This window comes from Schistocerca cancellata, chromosome 7, assembly GCF_023864275.1.
Source record: "Schistocerca cancellata isolate TAMUIC-IGC-003103 chromosome 7, iqSchCanc2.1, whole genome shotgun sequence".
Taxonomy (NCBI): domain Eukaryota; kingdom Metazoa; phylum Arthropoda; class Insecta; order Orthoptera; family Acrididae; genus Schistocerca; species Schistocerca cancellata.
In genome coordinates, this window is record NC_064632.1 from 250551346 (window position 1) to 250563339 (window position 11994).

The window sequence follows — 11994 nt, forward strand, 5'->3', positions numbered from 1 at the left end:
TGGATGTGTGTGATGTCCTTAGGTTAGTTAGGTTTAAGTAGTTCTAAGTTCTAGGGGACTGATGACCTCAGATGTTAAGTCCCATAGTGCTCAGAGCCATTTGAACCATTTTTTTGAACCTGAAGAAGTAACATAAGGAAAAAATTTAGGTTGAACTTTAAATTGCATTTTCTGAAAAGTTTGTTTTCTAAAGTTTATGTACCTTTTCCTCAGATTCTATGAATGCTAGAATTATGAAATTTTGTACACATATTTCTGTAAACCTAATAAACATTTTCTCAAGAGAAAATTTTGAAATTCTGGTTCCAAGCTGAGGTATGGGGCAAAGTGCTTGGAATTTGGCATGAACTTAAAATTGTACTTCTGGAATTGTAATTAAAAAATTATGAAAATTCTCCTATTTTACCTATTCCAAAAACCTCATGAGAGAAGCTTACAACATATAAAGTGATGAAACAGAGAAATTTTTGTAGAAATCTCTTGAATACTTTCTGAGAAAAGGGAAAATACATTACTTTTTGAAAATAAAACTTCACATATCATTCAAAAAAAGCTGAATATACACTACTGGCCATTAAAATTGCTACACCAAGAAGAAATGAAGATGATAAACGGCTATTCATTGGACAAATATATTATACTACAACTGACATGTGATTACATTTTTACACAATTTGGGTACATAGATCCTGAGAAATCAGTACCCAGAACAACCACCTCTGACCATAATAACCACCTTGATACGCCTGGGCATTGAGTCAAACAGAGCTTGGATGGTGTGTACAGGTACAGCTACCCATTTAGCTTCAACACGATACCACAGTTCATCAAGAGTAGTGACTGGCGTATTGTGATGAGCCAGTTGCTCGGCCACCATTGACCAGCCGTTCTCAATTGGTGAGAGATCTGGAGAATGTGCTGCCCAGGGCAACAGTCGAATATTTTCTGTATCCAGAAAGGCCCGCACAGGACCTGCAGCATGCGGTAGTGCATTATCGTGCTGAAATGTAGGGTTTCGCAGGGATCGAATGAAGGGTAGAGCCATGGGTCGTAACATATCTGAAATGTAACATCCACTGTGCAAAGTGCCGTCAATGCGAACAAGAGGTGACCGAGACGTGTAACCAATGGCACCCCATTACATCACGCCGAGTGATACGCCAGTATGGCGATGACGAATACACGCTTCCAATGTGCGTTCACCGCGATGTCGCCAAACACGGATGCGACCATCATGATGCTGTAAATAGAACCTGGTTTCATACGAAAAAATTACGTTTTGCCATTCGTGCACCCAGGTTCGTCGTTTAGTATACCATCGCTGGCGCTCCTGTCTGTGATGCGGCAACTGCAGCCATGGTCTCCGAGCTGATAGTCCATGCTGCTGCAAACGTCGTCGAACTGTTCGTGCAGATGGTTGTTGTCTTGCAAACGTCCCCATCTGTTGACTCAGGGATCGAGGCGCGGCTGCACGATCCGTTACAGCCATGTGGATAAGATACCTGTCATCTCGACTGCTAGTGATACGATGCCATTGGGATGCAGCACGGCGTTCCGTATTACCCTCCTGAATCCACCGATTCCATATTCTGCTCACAGTCATTGGATCTCGATCAACGCGAGCAGCAATATCGCGATACGATGAACCGCAATAGTGATAGGCTACAATCCGACCTTTATCAAAGTCGGAAACGTGATGGTACGCATTTCTTCTCCTTTCACGAGGCATCACAACAATGTTTCACCAGGCAACGCCGGTCAACTACTGTTTGTGTATGAGAAATCGGTTGGAAGCTTTCCTCATGTCAGCACCTTGTAGGTATTGCCACCGGCGCCAACCTTGTGTGAATGCTCTGAAAAGCTAATCATTTGCATATCACAGAATCTTCTTTCTGTCTATTAAATTTCGCGTCTGTAGCACGTCATCTTCGTGGTGTTGCAATTTTAATGGTCAGTAGTGTATATAATCAAAGGATTTTATATGTAAATGTATTACTTTCATGTAAAGCGTGGTACAAAATTTCATTGCCACATCTCCAAAACTGTGGATTTGATGCATTTTTGAAGTAGTGTGTGTTTTTCATAAACGTCCTTCCGTAACTTAAGATAGTTGCTGTGGTACATGCTCTTCGTAACAGTCCACGTTAGCCTCACTGCTGGTGAAGTACTAGTCCACTACGTACACTCCTCTGGGCGCTAGGTACTGACTGACTCTGAGCTAGAGGTTGTGACTGCGACTCTGACTGGGCTGCGACGGATGACAGATTGGCTCCCACTGCATGCGATAGACTCACCCTTCGGTCCACAACGGTGATCTAAATATTGGCGGCCGAGAGAGCGTTTGCACTGAGTTTTCTGCAAATCTGTCATTGGCCTCTATCGATCCTCTCGCAACCTCTTTGCCGCCTGGTGTGCTGGCGCCAGCTTACACCACCATAGAAAGTGTTACTTATACGGCACTTCTTGAAAGTTTTAACAATAATGTCGTCTCTCAATCTAGACCACGGCTATTTTATTCACTGACACACTTGTTTGATTGTAGGTCACTTTAGAGCTCCCTTCGGCATGAATTCATGTCAGGTTTCATCCATTTGTTCCACTCCTCTATCACATACACTTTAAATGGTTTACTCATCGAGGCATCAAGAGGTTGCAAATGTGAAGTAAGTTCTTCCAGAATAATAGCAAGCTCTGTATCTCCCTGTCTCAATTTCTTTATCACAAAATTTTTCAAATGACTACTAAACTGATGTAGCACAAGAAGAGAACTCTCAATAAAGCACATTTCCTTCCTTCCCGCACTCAGTTAATCCATAATTTCATACCAGCATCGTCCATCCAATCCTTGTCATTTAAGTGAACAACAACGCCTGGCAGTATTTCAGAAAGTTTTGGCATTGTTCTGTTGTTGAAAATTATCATTGGATTAAGTTTAGTACTGTCAGCACAGCATGCAAGGACAACAGTGTAGTACTTTTTTTCATGTTCATATGCCCATTTTTAAAAGTGATGGAAATTTTAAATGAGACACTGGACTTTTTATATTAATTTGGAGTATAAACCGCACCTAAATTTTGGAGGCAATTTTTCGAAATAAAAAGTGCGTCTTATAGTATGTAAAATACGGTGTGTGAAAAAAGGGAATGGGATGTGTATGTGGGAAGTTATCAATTGATATAGGTAGTCGAAGACTAGTGGAATGCGATCTGGACAAGGAAAGGATGGTTTGGATCCTTCATATGGGCAGGGTAGGATAGAGTATCATTGGAAAGAACGGTAACAGAGATGATTGCTTTATCTGAGCATGGAAAGCGATTGAAATTAGATTGGGACCTACATGGAGGTTTTGGAAATGAAGCGAAGATAAAACTTGTTCATAGAGCTATGGCAGCTAGTGAGGCTTCTCAAGATTGGGCGAGATAATTGGGTGCTGGGACTGGTTGTTGAGACATTTATGGGATATGTAGGAGAGGTGAAAGTGTTCTAGATGTTTGAGGAAGTGTGGAATATTAATGAGCAGGTGAGGATTAGTGTTATTCTTTCCTGAAAATTTCAGTGCCCTCACAGTGTATGGGTCTGGCTGGCAGGTGCCATATTGCTGCTTTTTGGTCAATTAATGTTATAATACAGAGTTAAAAGTTTAAAATCATAGGGTGAAAATTCAATAACAATGGGTTCTTTTGATGATTTAATAGAAAACAAATGTGCCAATGGTGTAATTGGTGCTAAGATGGCAAGAATTATGATAGCATGTGTTGGGAACTTGCTCCAGGTCAGCTCTCAGTAAGTACTTTGTGGATATGTAGAAAGGAAAAAAGGCTGGAGGCATGAGGGATAATAGGACAACACACATACATGTGTTGATTAGTACTGACGTGTGGCAACAATACTGGACTAGAGGCTGGAACAGGATAGAGTGTTGCTGTGTCAAAAGGAGCCTTGGCCTAAGGAAGAGATATGAAAACTAGAGCTGCAGCTGGTTGGATGGATATATGTCAAGGCATATTTGTGGGCCAGGAAGATGAAGCCTACTGAAGTTGGATTGAGATCAGATATGGTGATTGCGAGGTCCATGGAAAGTGGGATGTGTTGGTGTATGTGCGGCAGAAGCCCGGTATTGTACAGTATTGGTGATACACATAAGATATTTGAGTCTGCAGCATATGTAGTATTTGGGGAGATGTTTTGTTAATTTGAGGAGAGGGGAGAATTTTATCAACAAGTAGATGATGCTTGTAAGAGAAATGAGATGGATAAATTAAGTGAGGTGGAGTGTGTAGTGTTCTAAGACCTGTTACGGAGCAGTAAACTTATGAAGTTGCACAGATACAGGCTATGTTGGCAAAGATGAGGATCGACCGGAAGGAGCAGAAAATGAAAAACAATTTGTTGTGGATGTTGGGTGCAGTAGTGGTGCAGAGATGGTGGCAGCGCAGTCACCTGTGCGTGGCGTATCGCCCCTAGCGTGTGCAGGTGTTGGCGCAGCCTGGGCAGTGCGGCAGCGGGCAGCGCGATGGCGTCCAGCTGCAGGCGGCGGGCAGCGCTGCGCATGCGCACCAGCTCATGGTGCGCGCGGCTCTGCCGGCTGCACTCCCACCTGTGAAGGCGCTCCCTCGCCAGAGCCTGCGACGCCATCCGTGTGGGTACATGCATCACAAACAGCAGGACCCCACTACTAACAATTGAAACAAACAACAAAACAAGTACAAAGAGTTACTACCGCCACAAGAAACTCAACAGATAAAATATTAGCTATTCCCTTAAGTGACGACACTGGGTTTGACGGACTGAATATGGTGAACAAGTAGTGCCAGATGGTCATGGGACTGTGCACTGCTGATGGAATCAACGCAGTAGGATAGCTCAGTGTGGAGAGGTACAAAATGAAAAATAAAGCTATTATGTTTCAGAGTACCCACAATTACACCACAAATGAAGTTGCCCAATTCATTGTTCTATCAGTGGGACTGTTCAACTTATCTACAAGAAATGGTTCACCACTCACAGCTGTGTAAGAGGGTACAATAATAGTGGCCATAAAAGATGTTACTCAAGAGGCATGAGAGATGAGTGTCAAGTCTTCTCAATCACAACGTGTTTCAAACATGACATGAATTGTAGCTCTCGGTGAATACATGCGCATCTCAACGAGTTTCTAAGAGAATACTGTGTCTGATTGATATGTTCAGTCAACTAGCTCACAAGCGCTGTTGCTCATTGCGCCATCTAAAACTGCACCTCTTCAGTGGGTTAAACAACATAGAATCTTAAAAACAACCACTTTCAGCCACATATCGTAATTTTATTAAAATGCAGGCTGCATTTCGAGACCTGGGGATTCACATTCAGGCACTTTGACAGTCTACATCATCTTTAGATTTCGTTTAATTCTGGGCCTGGCATATTACAAAATGCCACATTACGAAATGTAAGTTTACAAAACTATGATAAATTGAAAAGTAAATTACAGTTTGTAGTAGTAGGTGTATGATTCTGGAGAATGTTTATGTACAAACAAGGAACAAGAAACACTGAAAACACTAGCTAAAATTAAGAAACATAGAATTTGGACAGTAGCTGACTAGAGTTGTGTAGTGTGGACCGATTGTTTGCAAAATTGCCTCCTTCCTAATGATGCAATTGTGAGGGGCACCAACATTCCAATAAGACGTTTAATCTGCAGTGTGTGGAGGATGTGGATCTGGTGGGAGGCACTACTGCAACGGTTTGTGTTCTTCGAATGTTAAGGTGGGCCTTCTCTTTTGAGTTATTGTGAACATGAATCAGGATGTTTATTTGAATAGAACAGTGGGTAGGCTTTATCCTTTCCTGCTCTTCTACATGATGGGTATGCTGTAGGGACCGTCATCTTCTAATGTGGCCACAGCTGTGTTCACAGAACTGAACGCTTACAGTCCCGGTTTGACGAACACTAAGGTACTCTTTTGCACCACAGGATCTTAATCCTATAGAAAATGTCTGGAGCTACATCCAACAGCAAGTGAAACATACTAATACACACCTCCATACCTCTATGAGGTCTAATTGTCAATGAGTGGTTTGACCTGGGTACAGGATACCTAAAGAAACTTGTGGGTGCTTTTCGTTGTAGAGTTGCAGTTGATGGCTTGAGGTGGTGTTACACCATATTATCGTGGTGTTTCCTGAGGCTGACTAGTTTTTAGCCTAGTCTTTGCACCAGGATGATATTTCGTCCAGATCTCACTCAAATGCAACTCATACACACAACTGCAGTCTCAGCAACTGAAACCACACTGAGACTGCAGTCGTGTGTGTGAGTTACATTTGTGTGTGTGTGTGTGTTTGTGTGTGTGTGTGTGTGTGTGTGTGTGTGTGTGTGTGTGTGTGTGTGTGTGTGTGTGTCTATTGTTGACAAAGGTCATTGGCCAAAAGCTTTAAGAGTGAAAATCGTTTTGTTGTGCCTGTCTGCAACTCAGCATCTCTGCTATATGGTGAGTAGCAACTTTCCTTGATATAATATTGTTGCATTCCATCCTGGATTTACCATTGTTCGAAAATTTAATCAAACAGTTTCATAAAGAACTTGACAGCATTTTTAAAGCAACTAAAACCTATATTTATTTTAAAGGTAGAAGAATCGTCGATATAAAACATGCAGGAAATGGTTATGATGCAGTTACTAAACGATTCATAGAAGAAGAATATGTTACAAAACCTGAATACACAAGAATTTTAACACACTTCACTAATTAGGTCACTGCGGCACAGCTTAATGAAAAAATTAATCAGATTCTTCAAGATAACTGTAACACTTTAACAAATTTCTTTACAAAAAAAGGAAGTAGAAAAAGCTGTTACAGATTATTTTTCAAAGGCAGATTTAACATCATATCTAATTCAAATAAGTGGTCTTCAGAAAAGAATGTGTGACAAACAAAAACTGGAATTTGATTTTAATGGGTATGATGTAAAAATCAAGAGTTATTGAATTTTTAATCTATATAAATGGATAATCACAATCACATCTGTTGTTTAAAGTGTAAAAAATTTACTGGAACACATGAATCTCACAGCGTAACAACCAAAAATGGCAGACAAAGAATTGAAGGTGTTTGTTCAATTTGTAAAGCTGAAAAGAATAAATACATTAAAAAATTTAGTAGGTGTATGTAGTTCTAAGATTGCTTCATCAGTCGGTAATGGTCTAAATGTGCACATCGAAAATGGACTAGGACATATTCATGAACAAATTATTAATGAATTACACAAACCAGTGAGAAAAAATTTTAAAAGAAGAAATGATGTTTCATTTGGTATAGATGATCTATACCAAGCTGACTTAGTCAAAATGGATTCAGGTAATCCGAAGGAATTTTGTAGATAAGTAAAGGACATAAATATCTATTAACTAATGTTGACGTTTTTTCAAAATTTGCATGGGCTATTCCAGTTAAAGATAAAACAGGCAGGAATACTGTTGATGATTTTGAAAAAGTATTTCAGTTGAGAAGTACATAAAATTTGCAAACAGATGATGGTAAAGAATTTTATAATAAAGCTTTTCAAGAATTAATGAAAAAATATAACATTAATCATTATATGACTTTTACAGAATTAGAAGCATCTGTTGTTGAAAGATTTAACAGAACATTAAAACAAAGGTGTGGAAGAAGTTTGCTCTTCAAGAAAATTACAAATGGGTTGACTTAGTTTTGGAGTTAGTAAATGAATAGAATAACACAAAACATTACTAAAACTTAATGAAAATAATTGCAAGATAGGAACCATTGTAGCTAATCAAAAAGTGAAATTTAAAAAAGTGATAAAGTGAGAATAAATAAATTAAAATGAATTTTTGAAAAAGGACACACTGCCAATTGGTCAACAGAAGTTTTTGAAATTGAATCTGTTGGTCATTCCAGTCCAGTCACATATAAATGGAAAGCTTTAGATGGTTAAGAAGTAAAAGGAAGTGTTCATGATTATGAACTACAGGAGACAAAGTATTCAGATGTGTATCTTGTTGAAAAAGTATTGAGAAAGAAAGGAGATAAGGCTTATGTTAAATGGCTAGGATTTGATACTTTGCACAATAGTTGGGTAAATAAAGAGAATGTAATAATTTTAATGCTCAATTCTAATATCCATTATTTCTCTTGTAAGAATACCTTCATTTAAATTTGTATAAAAATGATTTCCTTGAGAAATTATTTATAATCTTTTTTTCATTAAGTTATATAGATTATGGAGTTTGGCTTTCTGAGTCTCAAAATTATTTTCATTTCTGGATAATCTGCTTGTAATTTATTCAATCCCGAATTTACAGAAATATTTTGAGTTCTTATAACATAATATGGATATGCCCACATATGATTTTTCTTGATTAAAATAAATTTGCTATGTTTATCTTCAGCAATGGTTGGAGAAATGGCATCATTATTAATAATTTCATGTTTCTCTTCAATTGTATCTCTAGCAACATCGAATATAATTATATTTTCCATACATTCCACTTTATTTTGTAAGCAATTAATTTTATTTTGAAATTTGTATTCACTATATATTCTAATTGATGGTAAAACTTCATGAGTAACCCAGCTTTTAAATTGTTTAGCTTCTTCTTTATTTGATTTTAAAATTAAACAGTATAATCTGGATTCATTAACAAATACTAAAGATTTTTCTTTACCTTTTAACCTTGTCTGGAGGAATGGTTTAAATCTTCAAATGTGTTACGATCATCTACATTTTTTCTAAAAATTTTCTAAAAATTCATCAATGTCTTTTGTTTTAAACCAGGGAACCTTATTTCTGTCAATAATCACAAGTACTTCTTTATTGTTATAAACAATCCTGTTGCTATTTTGAAACATATCCCTTAATGGTTTGATAGATGAAGTGGATGTACATGGAATTGGTTCTATTTATTTTTATTAGTTTTTTAAACAATGAAAAATGAAGCCATAACTAAATCATAAAGATATTCTGTGATAAAAACAGTTTTTACACCAATAATATGGACGTTACTCAGAACAATATATCTTTAGCTTTAAACCACAGATTATCCTTTTCATCCACAATCATTTAGACTTACTTATTGTTGTTTTTATTAAGTAGATCTACAACTGACTCCATTTCAGAAAAATAATTAAGTTTGATGAAGCATATTGATATGATTGATCAATTGTTCTTGAGTATAGCTATTCAAAGTATTGAAATAGTTGAGCTGGCAGACAATTGTCAAATTTCCTTTCATTCTTTGGCATAAATTTATTGAATTAGGGACATACACAAGTCTCAACGTTTTTTCACAATTAAAATATCTAACTGTAATTGCATATAACTGTCTTTCTTAGTTTCTTCTTTATATTCTAATAACATAATAATCATATTCATCATCGTATGAATTTTAAAAGAACAAACATATAACTTAAATTTATATCTTCAGTTGGTGTAACAACATCTGGTTATATTTCTCGAATTAGCTCATCTTTCTGATTAATTTGTTGTTGTAGGTTTTGATTTTGTTGTTCAAGTAGAATGGCTAGTTGTTGAGCTTGGAATTGTTTCATATTCTTTTGTTTATTTTAAATAATCAAGAAAGATTTCCTCAGGAGTGAGGTAATAATCTCTATTTCTTTAGATACTTTAGTTCTTAAACTCATTACAAGATTTTTAAAGTTTTTAACAGGTACTGAAATCCATGTTTTTTTACTTAATTTATTAGCTCTTAAAGTTTTTATTTCATTTTGAATATATTCGTATTCTAATGCCAATGGACTATCATGATTTATTTCAGTATATTCTAGATTGTAATTGTTTAAAGATTTAACCAAATTCTTTTCAATAGTTTTAATGGAATCACCTCAAATCCTTTGAAATTCCATAATGAATAAATCATAAAATGTCATTTGTAATCAAAATATATTTTTTGTTGAACAAAGGAATCCGTATATCTTTGAACCAAGTACCTAAATTTAATTGGTAACTCTTTTACTGAATAAAATCAGCTACATTCAACATAGCTGATTCTAAATTAGCAACAACTAAAGTAGATGGCATTGCGATAGCTGCCATATATTAGAAACGATTTTATTAGCTTTGCAAAAAAAAATAGTAGCTGAACCCACAGCTAGATCATATAACCATATTCTGTAATGAAAATAGTGTTTGGTTGCATATTGCAAGGTGTAAGTGATTGACTTACACCAAATTCATTCTATATTTTTCTATTATTTTCAGTTATGTAATCATAAATCACTTGTCTTGGATTTTTATATTTTAAAATTCTAGCTACATTTCTTCCTTGAAACTATGCATTATTTTCTTTATCAGTTATGAGAAATAATTGGATTACCAGGAGTTCCATATAAAATATCATTTTTCATTTTTTTACAAAAGTAATGAAAATATTTCTAATGGCGAGCCTCAATAATCTGAAAGTCTGCAAACTGAGAAATAGAGCAAAAGAATTAGGACTTAGAGATTATTCTAAAATGACAAAACAACAACTTATGGATCATCTTTGCTCTCAAAGAGTTAGATCACCTTTGGTGAACCATGTCATTAATAATAGTAATACTATTAACAATGAACTGAATGAATTAAAAGCTAGAGAAGAGCAACTTATTCAGATGATTCAACATATGTTAAACATTTATCTTTTGATAAATTAGATGACTTGTATGTAACAAATGAAATATATAGAAAAATAGTAGTCGATTATATTAAAAAACAAAATCCATTTTGTGAACTTAAATGGAAACAACTAATTTCAAGATGTCTTATATTATCTGAAAAATTTGTGAGAGAATTTTATGATTAATTAGATATGGATTACATACTGAGAATTCATATTTTATAAGAGAATTTAAAGCTAAATTAATTGGAATTACTTTTCAACATATCAAGAATTGAGTGAAAATTTAATGTGAGAATTTCAAGATAAACTGAATTGGAATCATATATCTACATTCAAAAAAAATTACATCTAGAGTAAGTAAGAGAGTTTCAAGATAAATTGGATGCAAAGAAATGGTGTAAAAACAAGAATTGGGTAATGATTTTATGAGAGAATTTCAAGATAAATTATATTCGAATGAAATTTGAAAATATCAAGAATTGAGTGGAGATTTTATGAGAGAATTTCAAGATTAATTACATTGGGAAAGAATAGCATAGAATCAGATATTATCTGAAGATTTTATAACTGAATTTCAAGATAAATTGAAATCGATCATATATCAATTGCTAAAAAATAGACTGAGGAATTCTTAGTGGAATTTTAATATAAAGTTAATTGGTGATTAATTTTAGAAATTAAATATCTATCAAATCATTCTTAGCAATGTATTTACACCTCCCAAAGTAATTGAATACTATGAAGATATGGAATGAGTTATATGCTTAATTAATGAATATCACCAATTGGTGAAATCAAGTAGTCATCATATTTTCCATAAAGAGTGTATTGATAAATGGCTAAAACAACAAGAGATTTGCCCATATTCTAGAAAACATATTAAAATTAATGTTCCAAGTCAAACAAACGAAAGTGAAATTCTTCTTGGGAGAAAAGTATGTAAATGAAGATACTTCTGCTACTTTTGTTTGCAAAAATAGTGGTTACTGATGAAAAGAGCAAAGCAGCTAAATATTTATCTAATTATAGATAGTTAGATATTCCACAAAAACAGAAAATACTCAAGTTAGGAAAGATCTATTAAGAGAATCATTAATGTTATTTCAATTAACATGTGATCTTGAAATAACTGGCACAGTAAGTGAGATGCTTCAAAGTTTATAAATCGACTTGGGTGAAGTGAAAAAGATTTTTTCGGTAGTTATAGGACTAGTATGTATAAGCGAAATAATAAAGAATATAAAATAGTTCTATAAAAGAGCAATTAAGAAAATAGAAATAACAGAAAAAACATTTCATTTATTGCACAAATAACCTAATATTAAATTTCACCTCAAAACATATAACCCCGACATTTTAATTTCAAATAA